The following is a 20,307-nucleotide window of genomic DNA, read 5'->3' as shown; positions in this document are numbered from 1 at the left end:
TTAATCAAACGGAAGATAATAATCACGTAAGTCTCACAATAATATATAATAGAAATAGTACGGAATAAAGAAGTACCCCAGGGTCTGGTCTGAGCCATACAAGAGCATCTTAGTGAAATTAAAAAATTGTCTAGAATATAATGATACATCAATCTGTCTATGTCTTAGAGTAGAAAAGTAAGACATAACAATAAGAGGAGTCTTCAAGGCAGTGAACGTCTCGTGCTCACCCTGTAGACTCGAAGCAATCTTGATAACGACTGTCAGCTACAGGAGACGGAGGAAGACCTAACCTGGTACTCTGCATTCATAAAAGAATGTAGCAAGTGCAGATCTGTACAAAACCACAGTACTGGTAGGTATCATAGGCTGACTAAGTATAGCTAACATAATCCAGACAATAAAGCAAGATAGGCAGATAAATCAACAAGTATAAGTCAAACATAAGCGGAACCAAGTAGATGTCATCACCCAAGTAGAGCATCTAAACCCAAATGTGCCAAGTCTCAATATGTCCAATCCAAAACCAGCATCACAAGTAAAAACACCAAATCATCTCAATATAAGCCATGATGCAATGCAATGCTGTGTATACATGCATTCCGGACGGAATACCTCCACGTCTGGGTAGCACAACCCAAGGTGACTTGCGAAGTCTAAGTACCACTAGTCCCCAATCTTTGCCCAACAGATAGACGAGACCCTGTATCTTTGCCCATAGGGGGTTCTCACCGGCACCACCCTGGGAGACCCGCGGATTCCATGCACTCACTCAAGCTACAATTCCGTGACTAACATCGAATATCGAACTCTCACATCACTCTCATTTGAAAACCGAGCCTAGCTCATTACAGTGTTTCATCAAGTACCAATAATGTATCAACAGTGTATCATGAGAATGTGTGCAATGCATGTGTCAACATCAATAATTAGTTAAATATCACAAGTACCAATAGGGATACACCAACAACATATCAATGCCACAAGTACCAACATGGGTACGCCAACAATATATCAGTGTCACAAGTACAACATGGGTACGCCAACAATATAATGAAAGACTACACAAGTCATATAGAACTCTATCCTCATATCAACATCGAACCGTAAAATACTACGATATCAAAGTCAACACAATAGAAAAATCAAGTCACAACACAACGGGGTGGCTAGCCCTAATCAAGCAACAGGGTCCAACCTAAGGCAATATCCAACCCAACTTCATACCCGAAGGTTCACATGTCGTATCCGACAATATCATCTAAATATATGTTTCGCTACACGAAGTCTCACCAAGGGTAAGCCATAACCTATTGGGATGCCTGAACGACAAACACCAACAATCATTCTTTAGCCTTGCCCTTTTGCTGAGCCTCAAGATCAAAGAAGTCTAGACATATTCGAAATCTAGATTACAACTCATGAAGAACGATATCTATATTGCTATCATTCAAATTAGGTCAAAACCAACCCTAGAATTTGGGGAAACGGGACCCACAAGGTCAAAACGGGAGTAGAATATCAAATTAAGCACTAGGTGATCAAAATCCAACAACAATTTGCAGAGTAACTCAAGGATTCACCTTATTCCAAATTTCAAGTAAAACCCCCAATTTTAGGTATAAACCCCTAACTCTTAGATTCAAGAATTCAACACTAATAATGGAAGATACATGATAAGCAACCTTAGATACATCATAATCTAGCATAAACCCAATCAATTTCATCATTTAAAAGCCTAAGTAGAGTATCCATTAACCCACTTTTAATCTTTCATTATTTAATGAACTACTAAGATGGAAAGAATTCTAGGATGATTAGGAATAATGAAATAGCAAAGGGATTAGAAGGACTTACCTCCAAGAATCCTCTAGAATTTCTCCCAAGAGCTCAGTTTTTGGAATGGAAACAAATGAGGGACTAAGGGCTTTTAATACACACTTAAATGAAAATAATAGGCTCGATCCCAAATATTTTCCAAGTTCCAACCGAAATCCAGACCAACTCCCGAGGCCATCTGCTCACAAACTACATGCACAGATCCACATAAAAACACGCTACAAATGCACTTGTGGCCTCAAAATTTCCAACGGAGGCGTCGTTGACTGAGTAAACCCCCGATACCTCATTTCCAATTTCCCAATCCAAGTCCTAAAATGCATCCAAGTGCATTGGGAACCGATCCAGATATACACACAAGTTTTAAATGGCCATTCGGACCTCTCGAAATTGATGAATTTTTGAAAAAGGTCCGTTTATCCAAAAGTCAACTCTTTTTGCTTAAAGCCCAAATTTCACAAAAAGTCGCCCGAATCAAATCTAGACACCTTGAGAAGCATGTCAACGGTCCCCTCGGGTCAAAAATGAGCTAACCAAGCACGGAAAGGGGCGAAAGGGTCAAAAATGTAGTAACGACCAAACAGGTCGTTGTAATTTCTTATGTTTTATCCACATAAGGTGAGATCAATTTGGGATAACTCCGACAAAGAAAAAAGAAAACATTGAATCCTTGAAGACTGCTTTACTCAAAGTGGTATCAGAGCTTGTGGATATATTTGGTTGTGTTGATTGCCTATTTCAAAGATGGAGGCAAATATGAGTAAGGTGGTTTGTTTAAATGGCAGTAATTACCATATTTGGAAAAGCAAGATAAAGATCTTCTATTTGTCAAGAAATTGCATTTACATGTGTTTTTGTTTAAGAAACCTGAGCGTTTTGGGTTTTCCCTTCCTATGTGGAATTGAATTAATAAAACCTAATACAATTTTGCCCTAAAATCCTCTATGTATAGGATCAACTTAGGTCTTATTTTCATAACACAAGAGTGAATTCATAGCAGCCATATAGAGAGAAAAAGTGAGAGAGAACTGCAGATTTTCGTCTAGAAATTTTTTGCTACAGCAGTCTGCTTCAAACAGTGTTTCCCGATTCGTTAACTATTGGATCGTTCTTAAAATTGAATTGGGGATTCTCAACGTCTAGTTCTTCGATTTCAACGGGGAAGATTGGATTTTGTGGTCTATAGATCCAGTTTTCAAGTAGAAACAGTAGCTCATTTTTAGGTGTGATTTCTCCCTTTTCTTCACTAGTTTTGGTGCTATAGTTTATGTATTGTTGCTCCGTGTTTGTCATTGTTGTTGTAGCTATTTGGAAAGCATTGTGGTAACTCTTGTTGATTACAGTGGAGCTTTTGTGGGCCGGAGGTCCCGTGGATGTTTTCTCTTCACCTTGAAGGGGTTTTACCACGCAAATTTGGTGTCTTTTGCAATTGATTTACTTTTGCTTGCTTTGCTATTTTGTTGTCGGTATAGTTGTTGTCTGGATTTTCATTTGTGCTAGTGTTTATTGTCTTCTCTTGGTTCAAATAGTGTGGTAAGTTTTGACTTGGGTATTTCTTCCGCTGTTACCTTGTCGTGCAATTTGGTTATTGCTTGTTTCTTCCCAACAAAATGGTATCAGAGCTGCATTTGTTGAAACTTTAAATTTGTTGCACCATGTTGAAACTTTAGACTCTTTTTATATTTGCTAGTAGAAGCCATTTCATTTTTGGAACTAGCCATCTTGAAGTCCTTGATATAAACTCCTCTGTGAAAAATTCCATAACTTATCTTAGTTGTCATACAGAGTCCGTAGGTAGTCACATTTTTCATTTTCAGGTTTTTTTCCTTTCTACTTATACATTAAATGTAGATTTGTAGAATAAAACATCATATATTACTAATATTTATCAGCACCCAATAAATCGAACCAACTTACCAGAATCATACATTGTTTTTAAGGTTGTACACCATATATTGGATCAACCAAATTAAAAAAAAAATGAAAAGTCAAGTTGCTTCACTATTTCTCTCTTTGCAGAGTAATTGCAGTGGAAGTGTGCTATAGGAATTTCCCCATTCTTGATGAGTTCAAACTTGTAAGCATCTCCTATTTGGAGTCCATTTGCTTCTATATTTTGTCCATCCACTTATAATTTCAAAATGATGTGAATATCTCCCAAGCCACACTGACCACCATCTCTATGCTTCGTCCTTCAGAATCATCTCACAATTTCTATTCATCAATCCATTGGACTTTGCAAAATCCAGTGGAAGATACTGCCATTAAAATTTATTCCATTTGTACATTATGTTTCAGTTGTGACAAAAGAAACAAAGCAAAGAAGAGGACTACAACAAATACTCATTTTAAAAGTCACGTAGAGATAACTTTGGAAGGTATGTATTTTGTTGTTGTGCTTATTCAAGTTTTAATGTCTTTCTCTATTTCATTTTCATTTGGATTTTCATTATAAATGATATGCTAAAAAATGAAATTCTTTTTTCACATAGATCAAATACTAATATGTGAATATTAGTAGCAGCTATTTTCATCAGTGAGGTGGATTTATCTTTTACTTTGTATTTGCAGGCAATTTTAGATTTATTCAAATCTCGTTTTTTTTTTCTTCTTCTAACTCCTTGGTAATAAAGATAATTAACCAAAAAATAATGATCTCAAATCTCAATATAAAATATAACAAAATACTAAACTTACACAAAAACATCTTATAGAATATGAAGAAGTGTAGCTATTATTATGTATTAGTTACTCAATGTATGAGAAGATCAAACAATTTAATTGGAGAATAAATCGTTAGTAATATCAGAAAAACCAACACAAAATTATATATTGGTTTAATAGTTATTCCTTTTTATCATCAAATTTAACAATTCCTTAGATTAATCCTTATACTAATTGATTACGAATTATGAAATAAAGTGAAATATCCAGTTTCAATGAGATGGATAACATTTGATTAAAAAAATCATTATACTAATCCTGTGCTTATCTTATCTTAAATTATATGAATATCTATTTTCCGTTGTTCGACAAAAGATTAGAGAGTCTAAAAAAGTAAAGCAATGGTAAAGAAATGTCAAAAACTAAATCCATTTACACCAACCATAGAAATGTGTCATGGTGCAGCTTATATTCAAATTCACAACAAATGCAAGATAGCACATCATTTCTTGTTAAGAAGTTAAGTTTTGCCTTTACTCTCATAAGCAGCTTCCTAAATCACACCTTATCAGATGTCGGAACAGATCTAATCAAGAAAAAATCATGAACTATGTAAAGGAAATTCAAACAAATAGGAGTGGAAAAGAGTTATTGAATTTAGAGAGTGAATATTGTGGTACTTACCCTATACAGATGTCACCAAATGTACCTCCTCCAATAAGCTTCAGATCACTATGTTGGCCCTGAGGTTTCAATAAAAGCAGCCAAATCATCAGCCATAGTCATGTGTTACTCGCTTTCTTTTTTACACATCTTAGTGGATGAAGTAAAGACCGTCCACGTACAACTATTATGCATTCCCCAAACAACACTTCTCAATCAACTACACACTCTAAAAGTATAACAAAGTGAAAACGACTTGTCCACTAAGCTGCATAAATGCAAAACACTCTTTTTAACACCATAAACCTTACTACATAACATGTTGACACTTCTGTAGACAAAATTGATGGAGCCAAGTAGGCATTACACATTGTGCAAGAGATGGTCTCCACGCCTATGTATGTTAATGCACAAAGGTCTCCTCTGGATGTCATTTGAACAAGAAATTATTCAATGAGAAGTCCCTTGATTACCTCAAAAAACCTGTTAGATTCTATTACATACAGTGAAGGCATCTTGTCATCGGTTAAGACAATCAGGTTTAATCTGAATAAGCTTACAACTAAAAAATAAAGCATTAACAAATTAACACCATCATTAACCAAGAAAAACAAAAGTCCTTCAATCCCTAATATTTCTAACCATGAGACTATCTGAGTATTTGGACCTAGCACTGAAGAAGAACTTACTATTAGAAAACAGTGCATCTTGATTTAACATTCGAAATCTCAAGAAATTTGAAACCTGCCAAAACATAGGAAGAGACTAACTCTCCTCCAACTATAACAAATAGTGAGTTACACTTGTCAAAGTACTTGCTTTCTATATGCAAAAGTAATGTTTATTGATGTTTGTAGTACCAAAATTGAGTTTTGGCATCTAACAAACAGTATTTATGGAATTCAGCTCTTCAAACGTGTAAAGTGTTCATGTAATCCAATATGCCTCACCACAATTATAAAATCCAGTAACCTTTACAAAAGAGAAGGTTAGAAATCTATCCTTAAAATGGTTCACTTCTACCCAAGCGGTCCAATATATACAAAGTGAAGTTCTATTTCACAAGTTGTTTGCTTTCTATCAAAGAAGTTCGATATCAAATTCAACACTTATTTATTGAATCACAAAATTCCATTCTAATTACCCCAAAAGTTTAAAAATAAGCAATTTAGAGCTATCTAAACCACAAACTAAAGATTTATTCGAAAGACATACAAATAGGCATACCCAGAATCTAAGATTATCCACCTAGTATAACAAAAAGAGAGATTCACAATTATTATAAAGAGAAGCATGAAAAATACACAAGCAAGAACCAATTAGGGATCGAATTTGTGAACTTACTTGGTTAAGCACTATACTCTAGGGCTTTCAGCAAAGATTATTAGCAGTCAGTTCTGAAACCTACTGAGTATATTCGGTCATTGAGAAAAACCTAATGGTGGGAAAGATGGATTTTGGAGGTATACCTAATGGTTTGAGAAAGATGGTGGTATTAGGGGGAGGGAATTTGAAAATTTTCACGCCAAAATTTTTCTTGTACTGTTAAATAACAATAACAATTTAACAATTCAAAAACGATAGCGTAGCATAATTTCCATTTCCCAATATTAATGTTTGAAAAATATGTGTCTATATAAAATTACTACATTTTATCTATTACTAGGTATTCAAGATACATATTATGCTTTAAAATAAATAATTATAGATTTGTAGCTAATATGTAAAAGTAATTGATATATTCAAATAAATAAAATTTTATTTAAATTAATTAATAAAAGTTCTACTACGCACACTTTTTTAATTCAAGAACATCATGGATTGTATGTTGAGAAAAATTAATAGTTACCACCATAATTTCATAAGATTTTCCAAATGTTTGATAAAAAGTAATCTATCAATTCTATTGATTGGTTAAAATGGACAAATAAATGGAAATAATATTTTTACTAGTAGACTAGTAATGGATAGAGTACCGATCTCTACAATAGGTGCCAAAGAAAAATGAGAAGAAGCCTGAAAAAGAGCAAAAAAAGAACATAATCTTCGATATGATAAACAAAATAAAACCAGGACCTAATTATACGACTTTAGTATTATGATGTCCTTAATGTGAATTCACGTAGAACACCATACCACCATACGAAAATGGCATATAGGGCAAATCTGGATTATTCGCAAAGTTCAAAGGCATGTTATTTTACTAATTTTCTAACTATAAGGAAATAATATTTGGTTGGTTTAACTAGAAGATTTCCTACAAATTGACATAGAAATTATTCCAAATTTGGTGTGGATTAATCAAGTAATGTACGCCGAAATATAAGTAAAAATCATAATTATGTTAAGATGAAAGAAAAAAAAGTTCACATTTAATTAATTAAATTGATGTACCCTGAAATGTATTTATCATATTTGAAGGATTATCCATAGTTAGTGACCTCTTAATTACCTTTCATTGGATTTAAATAAATTGATTGTGCATAGACCCGTATGGTCGTTATAGTCTTTTTAGTACTTTCGCCCCCTTTTTGAGCTTGGTTAGCTCATTTTTGACCCGAGGGGACCGTTGACATGCTTTCTGAGGTGTCTAGATTTGATTCGGGTGACTTTTTGTGAAATTTGAGTCTTAAGCGAAAAAGAGTTGACTCAAAATTAACTTTTGGGTAAACAGACCTTTTTCGAAAATTCATCGATTCCGAGAGATCCGGATGGTCATTTAGAATTTGTGTTTCGGTTCCCAATGCGCTCGGATGCATTTTAGGAATTGGTTTGGAAGTTGAAAATGAGGTATCGGGGGTTGACTTAGTCAACGAGACCTCCGTTGAAAATTCCAAGGCCACGAGTGTGTTCGTAGCGTGTCTTTATGTGGGTCTGTGTATGTGGATTGTGAGCAGATGGCCTCAGGAGTGGTTTGGGATTTCGATTGAGACTTAGAAAATTATTTGGGAATTTGGTGTCTGGTGTCCGCCAATGCGGCACCGCTGTTGTGGTGGGATGGCCGCTGGGGTGGCCAAGTGACTTTTGCCCAGACCATCGGGGCGGTCTAGTATGGCGCTGGGGCGGGGCCGCCAGGGGCATCGGGCCTGTTATTTCATTAAGTGTGTATTAAAAAGCCCTTAGTCTGTCATTTATTTCCATTATGAAAATTGAGCTCTTCGGGACTGTTTTAGAAGAATCTTGGAGAAAACTGTTAGTGGTAAGTTTTGCTAACCTCTTTACTAATTCCTTGTTCCTAATCATCATAGATTCCTCTTCCCTTATTAGTTCCCTAGTAATGGAAGATAAAAGTGGATTTAATGAATATTCTACTTAGGCTTTTAAATTATGAAATTGATTGGGTTTATGTTAGATTATGATGTACCTAGGGTTATTAATCATATATCTTTCATTATTAGTGATGAATCCTTGAATCAAAGAGTTAGGTTTTATACCCAAAATTGAGGGTTTTGCTTGAAATTAGAAATTAGGTGAATCCTTGAGTTAATTTAGCAATTTGTTGTTGGGTTTTGATCACCTAGTGCTTAATTTGATATTTTACTCCCGAATTTCCCATTTTGACCTTGTGGGCTCCATTTCCCCAAATTCTAGGGTTAGTTTTGACCTAGTTGAATGATAGCAATATTAGTATCATTCTTCATGATTTCTAATCTAGATTTCAAATATGCCTAGACTTCTTTGATCTTGAGGCTCAGCAGAAGGGCAAGGCAAAAGAGTGATTGATTGGTGTTTGTTGTTTGGCCATCCAGGTAGGTTATGGCTTGCCCTTGGTGAGACTTTGTATAGCGAAGCATATATCTAGATTATATTGTCAGAGAAAGCATGTAAACCTTTAGGTATGAAGTTGGGTTGGATATTTCCTTAGGTTGAGCCATGTTGTGTAATTGGGGCTAGCCACCCCGTTGTGTTGTGACTTGATTATTTTATTATGTTTGTTTTATGCCACGTGTTGTTAGTAGATATTGGGAATTTTTGTTCCATCTTGATTGTGTTTTGATATTGTAGTATTCTACGGGTGGATGTGGATACGAGGATAGAGTTCTATATGACTTGTATAGTCTCTCATGATATTGTTGGCGTACCATATTGGTACTTGTGATATTGACCTGATTCTTGCTGTTGGCACATGAAGTGCGCACATTCTCATGATAGACTATTGATACATTGTTGGTACTAGATGAAACACTTTGATGAGTTGGGCTCGATTTTTAAATGAGAGTGATGTGAGAGTCAGATATCCGATGTTAGTCCCGAAATTGTTAATTGAGTGAGGGCATAGACTCCGCGGGTTCCCCAGGGTGGTGCCGATCAGGGGTCTCGTCTGTCTGTTGGGTAAAGATCCAAGACAAGTGGCACTTAGACTTCACGAGTCACCTGGGGTTATGCTACCGAGACGTGGAGGTATTCCGTCCGGAGTACATGTGTACTCAGCATTGCATTGCATTCATACAATATTGTATCGCATTGTATCATGGCTTATATTGAGATGATTTGGTATTTCACTTGTGATACTGGTTTCGTATTAGACATATTGAGGCTTGACATATTTAGGTTTAGATGCTCTACTTAGATGATGACGTGTACTTGGTTCTGATTATGTTTGACTTATACTTGTTGATTTATTTGCCTATTGCTTTATTGTCTGAATTATGTTAGCTATGCTTAGTCGGCCAATGATATCTACCAGTACTGTGGTTTGTACTGATCTGCACTTGCTACATTCTATTATAAATGCAGAGTACCAAGTTGGGTCTTCCTCCGTCTCCCGTGGCTGATAGTCGCCATTACCTTAGCATCGAGTTTCCAAGATGAGCATGAGCCGTTCACCGTCTTGAAGACTCCTCTTATTATTATGTCTTACTTTTCTACTCTGAGACATAGACAGATTGATGTATTATTATGTTCCAGACTTGTATAATTTCATTTAGATGCTCTTGTATGACTTAGACCAGACCCTGGGGGTATTGTCCTTATTTCCGCACTATTTCCATTATATATTATTGTAAGACTTACGTAAATTATTCTTTTCCACTTGATTGATTTATTTATTGTGCTTTTACTTATCGTTGGGTCGAGGGTTTGCTTACCGAGATAGGAAAGGTAAGTGCCCGCACGACTTAGTCAAAATGGGTCGTGACAAGTTGATATCAGAGCCCTAGGTTACCTGGTCTATAATGCAAGAGCATGTCTAGTAGAGTCTTATGGATTGATACGATGAGCTCCGTACTTATCTACGAGAGGCTATAGGACATTTAGGAAATCTCACTTTCTTTCATTCTTTCGTGCTACTTTATTCTAATTTGTATTTGGATAGATCAAATTGGTATCGGACTCTTATCTCTTCTCTCACAGATGGTGAAGACTTGACCTACTAATGGCCCGAGGTGAGGTGCCAGAACCCGCAGCTACGGCTGGCGCCCGAGGGCGAGCGACAGCCCGAGGACGCGACAGAGCTAGAGGTCGCGGGGCTGCCCCAGTCAGGGGCAGGGCTCCCGCAATAGGACAGCGACATGAGTGAACCTCGTCTCCTGAGCCTGTGGATCAGCGGGACCAAGACTCAGCTGCAGCGGATATGGCCCCAGCACGGACACAGCCCGAGGTTACTTCTGATCAGGCTATGTATGATACTATGGCCAGAGTCTTACTTCATCTAGATGCTCAGCAGGCTGCCGCTGGTGTTACTACTCCTAGCAGAGGTTCACAGACCAGAGTTGGGGCGCAGACCCCTGAGCAGGGACCTACTGGGGTAGCACACCTCGCTGCAGCTATAGCTCCTTGTATTGATGTGGTACCTGCTCTTGTTGATGATCTTAGGCCCATGGAGGGCGCTGTTATGACCGTGTCTAATCAAGATCTTGTTAGGAGGTTCAGGAAGTTAGTATCATGACCCATTTTAGCCTAGGTCACGCGGGCACCTACCATTCCTACCTCGATAGGTGAACCCTTAACTTGACGTTCACAATCAATAAATATAATAAATAGCAGAAGAAGTAAATGTCGTAAGTCTCACAATATAGTATAATATAGATAAGTGCGGAAGTAAATGAATCCACCCCAGTATCTGGTCTGGTCATACAAGAGCATCTAAATCCGAATAACTCTGGTTTGAATAATAATACATAAAATGTCTCAAATCATGTCTTGAAGAAAAGTAAGACATAAACAATAGAAGAGTCTTCGGGGTCAGTGGACGCCATGCTCACCCTGGAAAACTCAAGTAGAAGCTGAGGAGTCGATCAGCCACGAGTCAGAGAAGTAGATCCGGCATGATACTCTGCATTCATAAAAGAATGCAGAAAGTGCAAGTCAGTACAAACAACAGTACATGTAGGCATCATAGGCCGACTAGGCATAGTTAACACAATTCAGAAAATAACGCAGATAAACAAGTAGAGCAATCACGCATGAAATAATATAGTCGTAACCGAGTATCTATCAACACCTATGTAAGTATCTAACCCCAAGATAATAAGTCTGAGTATATCTAATCCTGGGACAATCAACACACTAGAATGAACAACACAATCCATCACAATACAATCATCATGACATCTCACTCAAGTCATAATGCAATGCAATGAAATAATGGTATGAATGTGATGCCATGCCATGATATGCAAATGAGATGTACACATGCACTCCGGACGGAAATATCGACGTCTCGGCAGCACAACCCAGTGTGACTCGCGAAGTCTGAGTGCCACTCGTCCCGGATCTTTGCCAAACAGACAGACGGGACCCTGGCTAATTGCTCACAGGGAGAGTCTTACCGGTACCACTCTGGGGTACCCGCGGAGCCCATGCACTACAATCGAATCCGGGATAACATCTGAAACAGCTATGCACAATGATGCCCGAATATAACCATCGGACATTGGCCTCCTCACAATCACTCAAAAGAGTTGTCAAATATCAGTTTCATAAATCAACGATTCCGGAATTGAACCTCAGACATCGGCCTCCTCACAATCACTTAAATAAAAGAGTTTAGCAAGTATCAGTTTAATATAAACAACGATTCCGGAATGGAACTTCGTACATCGGCCCTTTTCACAATCACTCAAGTAAAAGAGTTTATCAAATATCAGTTTCGCTCAATCAACGATACTGGATCATCACCGGATATCGGCCATGCATGATCATATGAGAGAAAGCGTGTAATGCATATGTCAATCATCAACAAGTAAACTCAATATCACAAGTACCTCAACGGGGTATGCCAACAATATATCACAATACAATACCAACAGTGGGTATGCCAATATATATTAATAACTCAAGTACCAACAGTGGGTACGCCAATAATGTATCATAGTACAAATACCAACAACGAATATGTCAATCCTATCCCAAATCAGGACAACAAGCCACATTTGCTATCTACCAACTACACATGGCATCAAGCCAACATAATTAAACAATCAGACATATATAACGGGGTGGCTAGTGGAAACACACATCAAGGCCCAACCTAAGGCGATATCCATCCCAACTTCACACCCTAAGGTTCATATGCTGTCTCCAATATCATAATCTAAATATGTGATTCACTATGCTAAGTCTTACCAAAGGTAAACCATAACCTACCTGGACTGCCGAACTGCAACACCAACAAGTCACCCTATCGCCTTTCCCTTCCTCTGAAGCTCAGAACCAAAGTAGTCTAAGCATAATCGAATTCTAAATTAGAAATCATGAATAATGATACTAATATTGCTATAATATCAATTAGGTCCAATTTAACCCTAGAAATTAGGGAAGCAGGCCCACAAGAGCGAAACGAGAAATTCACCGGTAAAATACCAAATTGAATCCTAGGTAATGATAACCCACTCATTAATTGTTGATTTAGCTCAAGGATTATCCCCAAATCTGATTTCCAATAAAACCCCCAAATTGGGTATGAACCCTAATTTCCCAAATCTGAAATACAACGTTAAAAGTGAAAGATATGGGGTTACTAAGCTTAGATTCATCACATTTTCGTATTAACATCATCAATTTTATCAATTATAACACTATGGAGAAGTCTCCCAAAACCCTTCTTCAAATTCTACTTTTAAGGGATTGAAAAGGGAAGGGATGATTCTAAGATGATAATGATTAGAGAGAAGTAAATGATTAGACAAAGCTTTACCTCCAACAAATTCCTCAATTTATCCCTAAGAACAGCCTTCCCAAGCTCCAATATAGAGTTATGACATAATGAGAGTCTAGCTCTTATTTTAAGACACATTTAATGAACTTTCCCTGCCCGTGACCGCCACGGCGAGGGGAGTACCGCTACAGCGGCGCCGCTGCGATGTCGGGGACACCGTTGCAGTGGTGAGGCCCAGTTTACTCATGACCTCCCCAGCGGTCACTACACCGCCATGGCGGTACCGCCGGGGCAGCTCTGGTGTCGCAGTTGCGGGCACCAGACACCAGAAATCCCCAATTCTCTAAGTCTTCCATTCAATTTTCGGGTTATTCCTGAGGTCATCTGCTCACAATCCGACCACATAAACCCGTATAAAAATACGCTACAAACGCACTCGTGGTCTCAAAAATTCCAATGAAGGTTTCGTTGACCGTGTCAACCACCGGTGTCGACTTCCCATTTCCCATCCAAAGTCTCTAAATGCACCAAATTGCATTGGAAATCGAACCAATCATACATACAAGTTCTAAATAATTATATATACCTCTCGGAGTTGACGAAACTCTGGAAAAGGTCTGTTTGCCCAAAAGTCAACCTCGGGTCAAAATGAGTCAATAAATGCTCGGAAGTGGCAAAAGGACTATAACGACCAAACGGGTCATTACAGTTAGAGCCGTTGAGGTTTTTGGGTATTTCTTCTCTGGATGCTTATGAGTTTATTTTGGATATGCATGAGCTACTACATACGATGAGGATCGTAGAGATCTATGGGGTTGATTATGTGTCCTACCAATTTCACGGCGACGCGAAGACTTGGTGGAGGTATTTTGTTGCTTGCCGACCTGAGGGTTCCCCTTCCATGACTTGGACTCAGTTCTACCGGGCCTTCCTTGAGAAATATGTGCCTCGGTCTCTAAGAGAGGCACGTAGGGAGGAGTTTCTGCATATATAGAAGAAGGGTATGACTGTGGAGGCCTATGTGACCCGTTATCTTTATCTGGCCCATTATTCCACCCGTTTGATCCCTATTGAGCCTGACAGGATTAGGCGTTTTGTTAGTGGGTTGGTCGGTCTTCTTCAGATTCTTTGCCTTCAGATGGAGGCCATAGGGCCTTTCTTCGAGTCCATCGTCGAGCGTGCTTATTTGGTTGAGGACGCTAAGGCCTGTGCATTTAGAAGTAGTGGTGACAAGAGTCCGCGTCAGACTGGGAGTTATGGTGGCTCTAGTTAGAGGGGCGCCGTTTCATCTTCTAGGCCGTATCAGCCATATTTCGGCCACCCTATGCACTCAGCTTTGCCGGCTACTTCCATTGAGCCACCCAGACAGAGAGCTCCTGAGAGTTCATTTTCTAGACCAGTAGACAGGGTTGTTTCCTTCAGGTCTTCAGGTTCAGTTTATCAGCCTTCATCCCCTCTGATCTGCTTTTCATGTGGAGAGGTTCGACATATTGCTAGGAGGTGTTTCCGACCCAAACGAAATTATCAGCCACAGAGGACTCCAACATCGTCTAGTGATCGAGGTGGTGCTTCTCAGAGAGGCGACACTCAGTCAGGCCGCGGTGGATCTCAGGGTTCCAGGGGTGGATCCCAGACAGCTAGAGGTGGGTCCCAGAGTGCGAGAGGGGGATCTTAGACTGGTCATGGTGGAGCACATTGTTACTCATTTTCGGGTAAGCCCGAGGCAGAGGCCTCAGATGTTGTTATTACAGGTACCATTTCTGTCCATCATAGAGCAACATCTGTGTTATTTGATCCTGGATCCACCTCTTCGTGTGTATCTACATATTATGTCATTGGTTGGGATTTTCTTTATGATAGCATAGATATACCTATTCATGTGTCTACTCCGGTTGGAGATTCTGTGATTGTTGATCAAGTTTACCGGTCTTATTTGGTTAGTTTTATGGGGTATGACCCTTGGGTAGATTTGATGATTCTTGATATGGTGGACTTTGATGTTATATTGGGAGGTCCTGACTTTCTCCTTATCATGCGATATTGGACTGTTATGCTAAGACAGTTGCCTTGGCTATGTCGGACATTCCTAGGTTTGAGTGGAAGGATACTCATAGTCTCGCTCCAAAGAAGATCATTTCTTTCCTTCAAGTGAAGAAGTTAGTCAATAAGGAGTGTTTAGCCTATTTGGCTCATGTGCGAGACACGACTATTGCATCTCCACCCTTTGAGTCTATTCCTATTGTGAGCGAGTTCATTGAGGTATTCCCATCGGATCTGCCGGATATGCCACCTGATCATGACATTAATTTTTCCTCAGAGGATTCCTGTTACCCGGCACAGCATGTTTATTCTCGGTGCCCATTCGCTTCGCGCGCGGGAAGACAACGAAGTTCAGTTCATGAGACCGCAGCGTATCAACCTATTTCTATTCCGCCATATTGGATAGCACCTGCTGATTTAAGAGAGATTAAGAAGTAGTTACAGGATTTATTGAGTAAGGGGTTCATTAAACTGCGTGTCTCCCCTTGGGTTGCTCCTGTGTTATTTGTGAAGAAGAAAAATAGGACCATAAGGATGTGTATTGATTATCGCCAGCTGAACAAGGTTACCATTCGGAACAAGTGCCCTATGCCTCGTATTGATGATATGTTTGACCAGATTCAGGGTGCTTCAGTGTTTTCGAAGATTGACTTGCGTTCAGGCTACCATCCGTTGAAGATCAGGGCAGCGGATATATCGAAGACAGATATGAGTTTCTGGTGATGTCTTTTAAGCTTACCAATGCCTCGGCTGCGTTTATGACTTTGATGAATGGCATCTTTAGGCCATTCTTGATTCCTTTATGATTGCGTTTATTGATGATATCTTGGTGTATTCCAAGAGTAGAGAGGAGCCTGAGAGCCATCTTTGTACTGTTCCTGGGTTGTTGAAGAAGCATAGCTTGTTTGATAAATTTTCTAAGTGTGAGTTTTGGTTGGATTTTGTGGCATTGTTGGGCCATATTGTGTCTAAAGATGGGACTATGGTTGACCCACAGAATATTGAGGCTATGAGGGATTGGGCGAGGCCTACTACGGTCACCGAGGTTCGTAGTTTTTTGGGTTTGGCCAGCTATTACCGTCGCTTTGTGAAAGGTTTTGCTGTTGTTGCTTCATCTTTGACCAGATTGACTCAGAAGGATGTTCCCTTCTAGAGGTCAGGTGATTGTGAGGAGAGCTTTCAAAATCTCAAGCTTCTTTTGACTTCAGCTCCAGTCTTAGCATTACCCGTGGAGTGTAAGAATTTTACGGTCTATTGTGATGCCACTCGTATGGGCTTAGGTGCTGTGTTGATGCAGCAGGGTAGAGTGATGGCTTATGCCTCTCGTCAGTTAACGATTCATGAGAAGAATTACCCTACCTATGATTTGGAGTTGTTGGCCGTGGTCATTGCTTTGAAGATCTAGAGGCACTATTTGTACGGTGTCCATTGTGAGGTTTTCACCAATCATCGTAGTCTTCAGCATGTGTTTACCAAGAGAGATCTTAATTCCAGGCAGCGCCAATGGATGGAGCTCCTCAAGGACTATGACATCTCGATTCTTTATCATCTCGGAAAAGCCAATGTGGTGGCTGATGTCTTGATTCGCAAGGTCGTGAGTATGGGAAGTTTAGCTTGTTTGATTGTTTCAGAGTGTTCATTGGCCATGGAGGTTCAGACTATGACCAACAGTTTCATTTGCCTTGATATTTCAGCCCTAAGCAAGATCTTGGCTTGTGTAGAGGTGAGGTCTTCCTTATTGGATCGGTTCAGGACTCATCAGTTTAAGAATACTCAGTTGAGCAAGATTCGAGATAGAGTTTTGAGGGGTGAGACCAAGGAGGCCGTGATTGATTCTGAGGGCATTTTGATGATTAAGGGGCACGTGTGCATTCCTCGTGTTGGTGATTTGATTCAATTGATCTTGTTTGAGGCTCATAGCTCTCGCTATTGCATACATTCGGGGGCCACTAAGATGTACCGTGAATTGAGATGGCACTATTGGTGGCATCGGATGAAGAGGGATATCATTGATTTCATGGCTAAGTATGGGAATTGTCAGCAGGTAAAGTATGAGCAACAACGACCCAGCGGTGTGCTTTAGAGGATACCCATTCTCGAGTGAAAGTGGGAGAGGATTACCATGGATTTTGTTATGGGTCTTTCGAAGACCCTGGGCAAGTTTTATTCTAGTTGAGTGATAGTTGATCAGTTGACTAAGTCCGCTCACTTTGTTCAAGTTCAGGTTTCCTATACCGCGAAGAAGTTAGCCAAGTTGTACATTCGGGATATTATGAGATTGCACGGGGTTCTAATTTCTGTTGTATCCGATCGGGGCACTATCTTCACTTCCCGATTCTGGAGGGATTTTCTCGAGAAGTTGGGTACCTGATTGGATCTCAGTACAACTTTTCATCCACAGACACATAGCCAGTCCGAGCGGACCATCCAAGTGCTTGAAGACATAGTGAAAGTGTGTGTTATTGATTTTGGTGGTCATTGGGATCAACACTTACCATGGGTAGAGTTTGCGTACAATAACATTTATCATTCTAGTATTGGCATGATGCCTTTTGAGACTTTATATGGTAGGACATATAGATCTCCGGTTGGCTGGTTTGATGGGTTCGAGGCTTGACCTTGGAGTACTGATCTGTTGAGAGAGTCTTTTGATAGAGTGAGAGTTATTCAGGCCAAGCTTTTGGCAGCTCAGAGTCGACAAAAGATGTATACAGATCGGAAGGTTTGAGATTTATAGTTTGCTGTTGGTGACCAGGTTCTATTGAAGTTCACCCATGAAGGGAGTTATAAGGGTTGGTAAGAGGGGAAAGTTGATCCCTAGGTATATTGGCCCATTTGAGATTATTGACCGTGTATGCGATATTTCTTATGAGTTAGCCTTGCCACCAGGCTTGGCGGGAGTTCATCCGGTTTTCCATGTTTCTATGCTAAAGAAGTACCACACCGACGGTACTTACATTGTTCATTGGGATTCAATATTACTTGATGAGAATTTGACCTTTAAGGAGTAGCCTATTGCGATCTTAGATAGGCATGTTCGAAAGTTGAGGTCAAAAGAGATTGCTTCTATGAAAGTGCAATGGAAGCATCATCCTATTGAGGAGGATACTTAGGATACCGAGTCCAACATGCGTAGCCGATATCCCCTGTTGTTCACTAATTCAGGTATTTCCAGCTTATTTTTTCTTATTCGCTCGAGGACGAGCAATGGTTCAATTGGTATCTAATGTAACGACCCGTATGGTCGTTATAGTCTTTTCGGTACTTCCACTCTTTTCCGAGCTTGGTTAGCTCATTTTTTATCCGAGGGGACTATTGACACACTTCCCGATGTGTCTAGATTTGATTCTGGTGAATTTTTGTGAAAATTGATTCTTAAAAGAAAAATAGTTGACTCAAAGTTGACTTTTGGGTAAACGGACCTTTTTTGAAAATTCGTCTATTCTAAGAGGTCCGGATGATCGTTTAGAATTTATGTGTATATCTGGTTTGACTCGCAATGCACTCGAATGCATTTTGGGACTTGGGTTTGGAAGTTGGAAATAAGGTATGGGGGGTTGACTCAGTCAACGAGATCTCCGTTGGAAATTCCGAGGCCACGAGTGCATTCGTAGTGTGTTTTTATGTGGGTCTATGTATATGGGTTGTGAATAGATTGCCTCGCGAGTGGATAGGGATTTCGATTGAGACTTAGAAAATTATTTGGGAATCTGGTGCCTGGGGTCCGCCAATGCGGCACCAGTGTCATCCCAGCGGCACCGCTGTTGCAGTGGGATGGCCGCTGGGGCGGCCAACTGACTTTTGCCCAGACCGTCGGGGCGGTCTGGGGTGGCGCTGGGGGCGGTGACGACTGGCATAATTCCGATCGTCGCCGGTCGCTAAAAATCTGTTAGCGATGGCAAGAAATCCGGTCGTTAACCTCCTCTTAGCGACTAAAATTCCCTTCGCTAATTGTCATTCCAGTCGTTAGAAATGTTTTATTACGACAATAAACCCGGTCATTATGCTCATGAAACACTCACTCTATATATAAAGTCATCTGCAAACATACAAAATAATCGATATTCACTCACTCTATATATAAATTCACCTACAAAATAATCGATATTCATATAAATTTCATATTTAATTACAATGACCTAATGCATCGTTACCAAAAATATACAAATCCAACTTGTATAACATTATATTTGTCATCAACTCGTTACAAAAGAGAAAGTAAAATTGTGACATGTACAAATGCAAACATCTATAATACAACTAAAAATAAAATACAAACTGATCTCTCTTGTATTGAACTTGTACATTAACATTTCAGTTGCTTATACTTGTTCTATACTTTCATCACACACAAGTTCTTGCAGGGTCTTTGGACGAGCAGGTGTTGATAAACTACAAAAAGAACACGACAACAACTTAATTCAGCTCCTTGGGTAAATATTCAGACTAGTACGCTGAGTAAGATTTTGCAATATAAAATATCCACATCTCGCACAATAAAAGCATTGTCAATTTGCCTAACTAAATTTAGTATTAATGATGAATATATTTAAATGTTATGGTCCCCTGATATTGATCTAGTTATGGGATGGTGCAAGACAAAATTAGAGTAAATGTAGAGAGAATTAGAACAAGAGTTTTTCTTTTTCTGACCTATGGCGATGGTTCATTAATAGATAACATCCAATCTCTTGAGTTAAAGTACATAGAAACTGGAATAATTTTCTGCTTACCTTTCATTGAATAAACATAGAGTTTAAATACAATATTGATAAGATAACTACCCCTTGAAACTAGGACATGTTTTCCTAACTTTACTGGAAGAAGAAACTGCAAATAACATTACAAGGAAACTGTAGATGACTACTTCAAAGAAATAATTACTATAAATAACTACTAATGTAAATAATTACTACTGTGAACTATTGGGAGACCAAGGATTGCTAACATTACTCCCCTCATTCAAATCGCGCTTGTCCTCAAGCGCTAAGTGTGGAAATTAC

General features: G+C 39.2%; 1 long non-coding RNA gene across 1 annotated transcript; it reads right to left on the bottom strand.

Annotated features, from left to right (window-relative positions):
* Nucleotides 1–3,705: 3,705 nt before the first annotated feature.
* Nucleotides 3,706–6,700, bottom strand: LOC132614866 (uncharacterized). Its single transcript, XR_009572473.1, has 3 exons — nt 6,511–6,700; nt 5,188–5,246; nt 3,706–4,097 (listed from the first exon to the last, which is right to left on the bottom strand). It is a non-coding gene; the product is annotated as an uncharacterized LOC132614866 (long non-coding RNA).
* Between the last annotated feature and the right edge of the window lie 13,607 nt (nt 6,701–20,307).

Source organism: Lycium barbarum, chromosome 10, assembly GCF_019175385.1.
Source record: "Lycium barbarum isolate Lr01 chromosome 10, ASM1917538v2, whole genome shotgun sequence".
Classification (NCBI taxonomy): domain Eukaryota; kingdom Viridiplantae; phylum Streptophyta; class Magnoliopsida; order Solanales; family Solanaceae; genus Lycium; species Lycium barbarum.
This window is presented reverse-complemented; position numbering and strand designations above follow the sequence as displayed.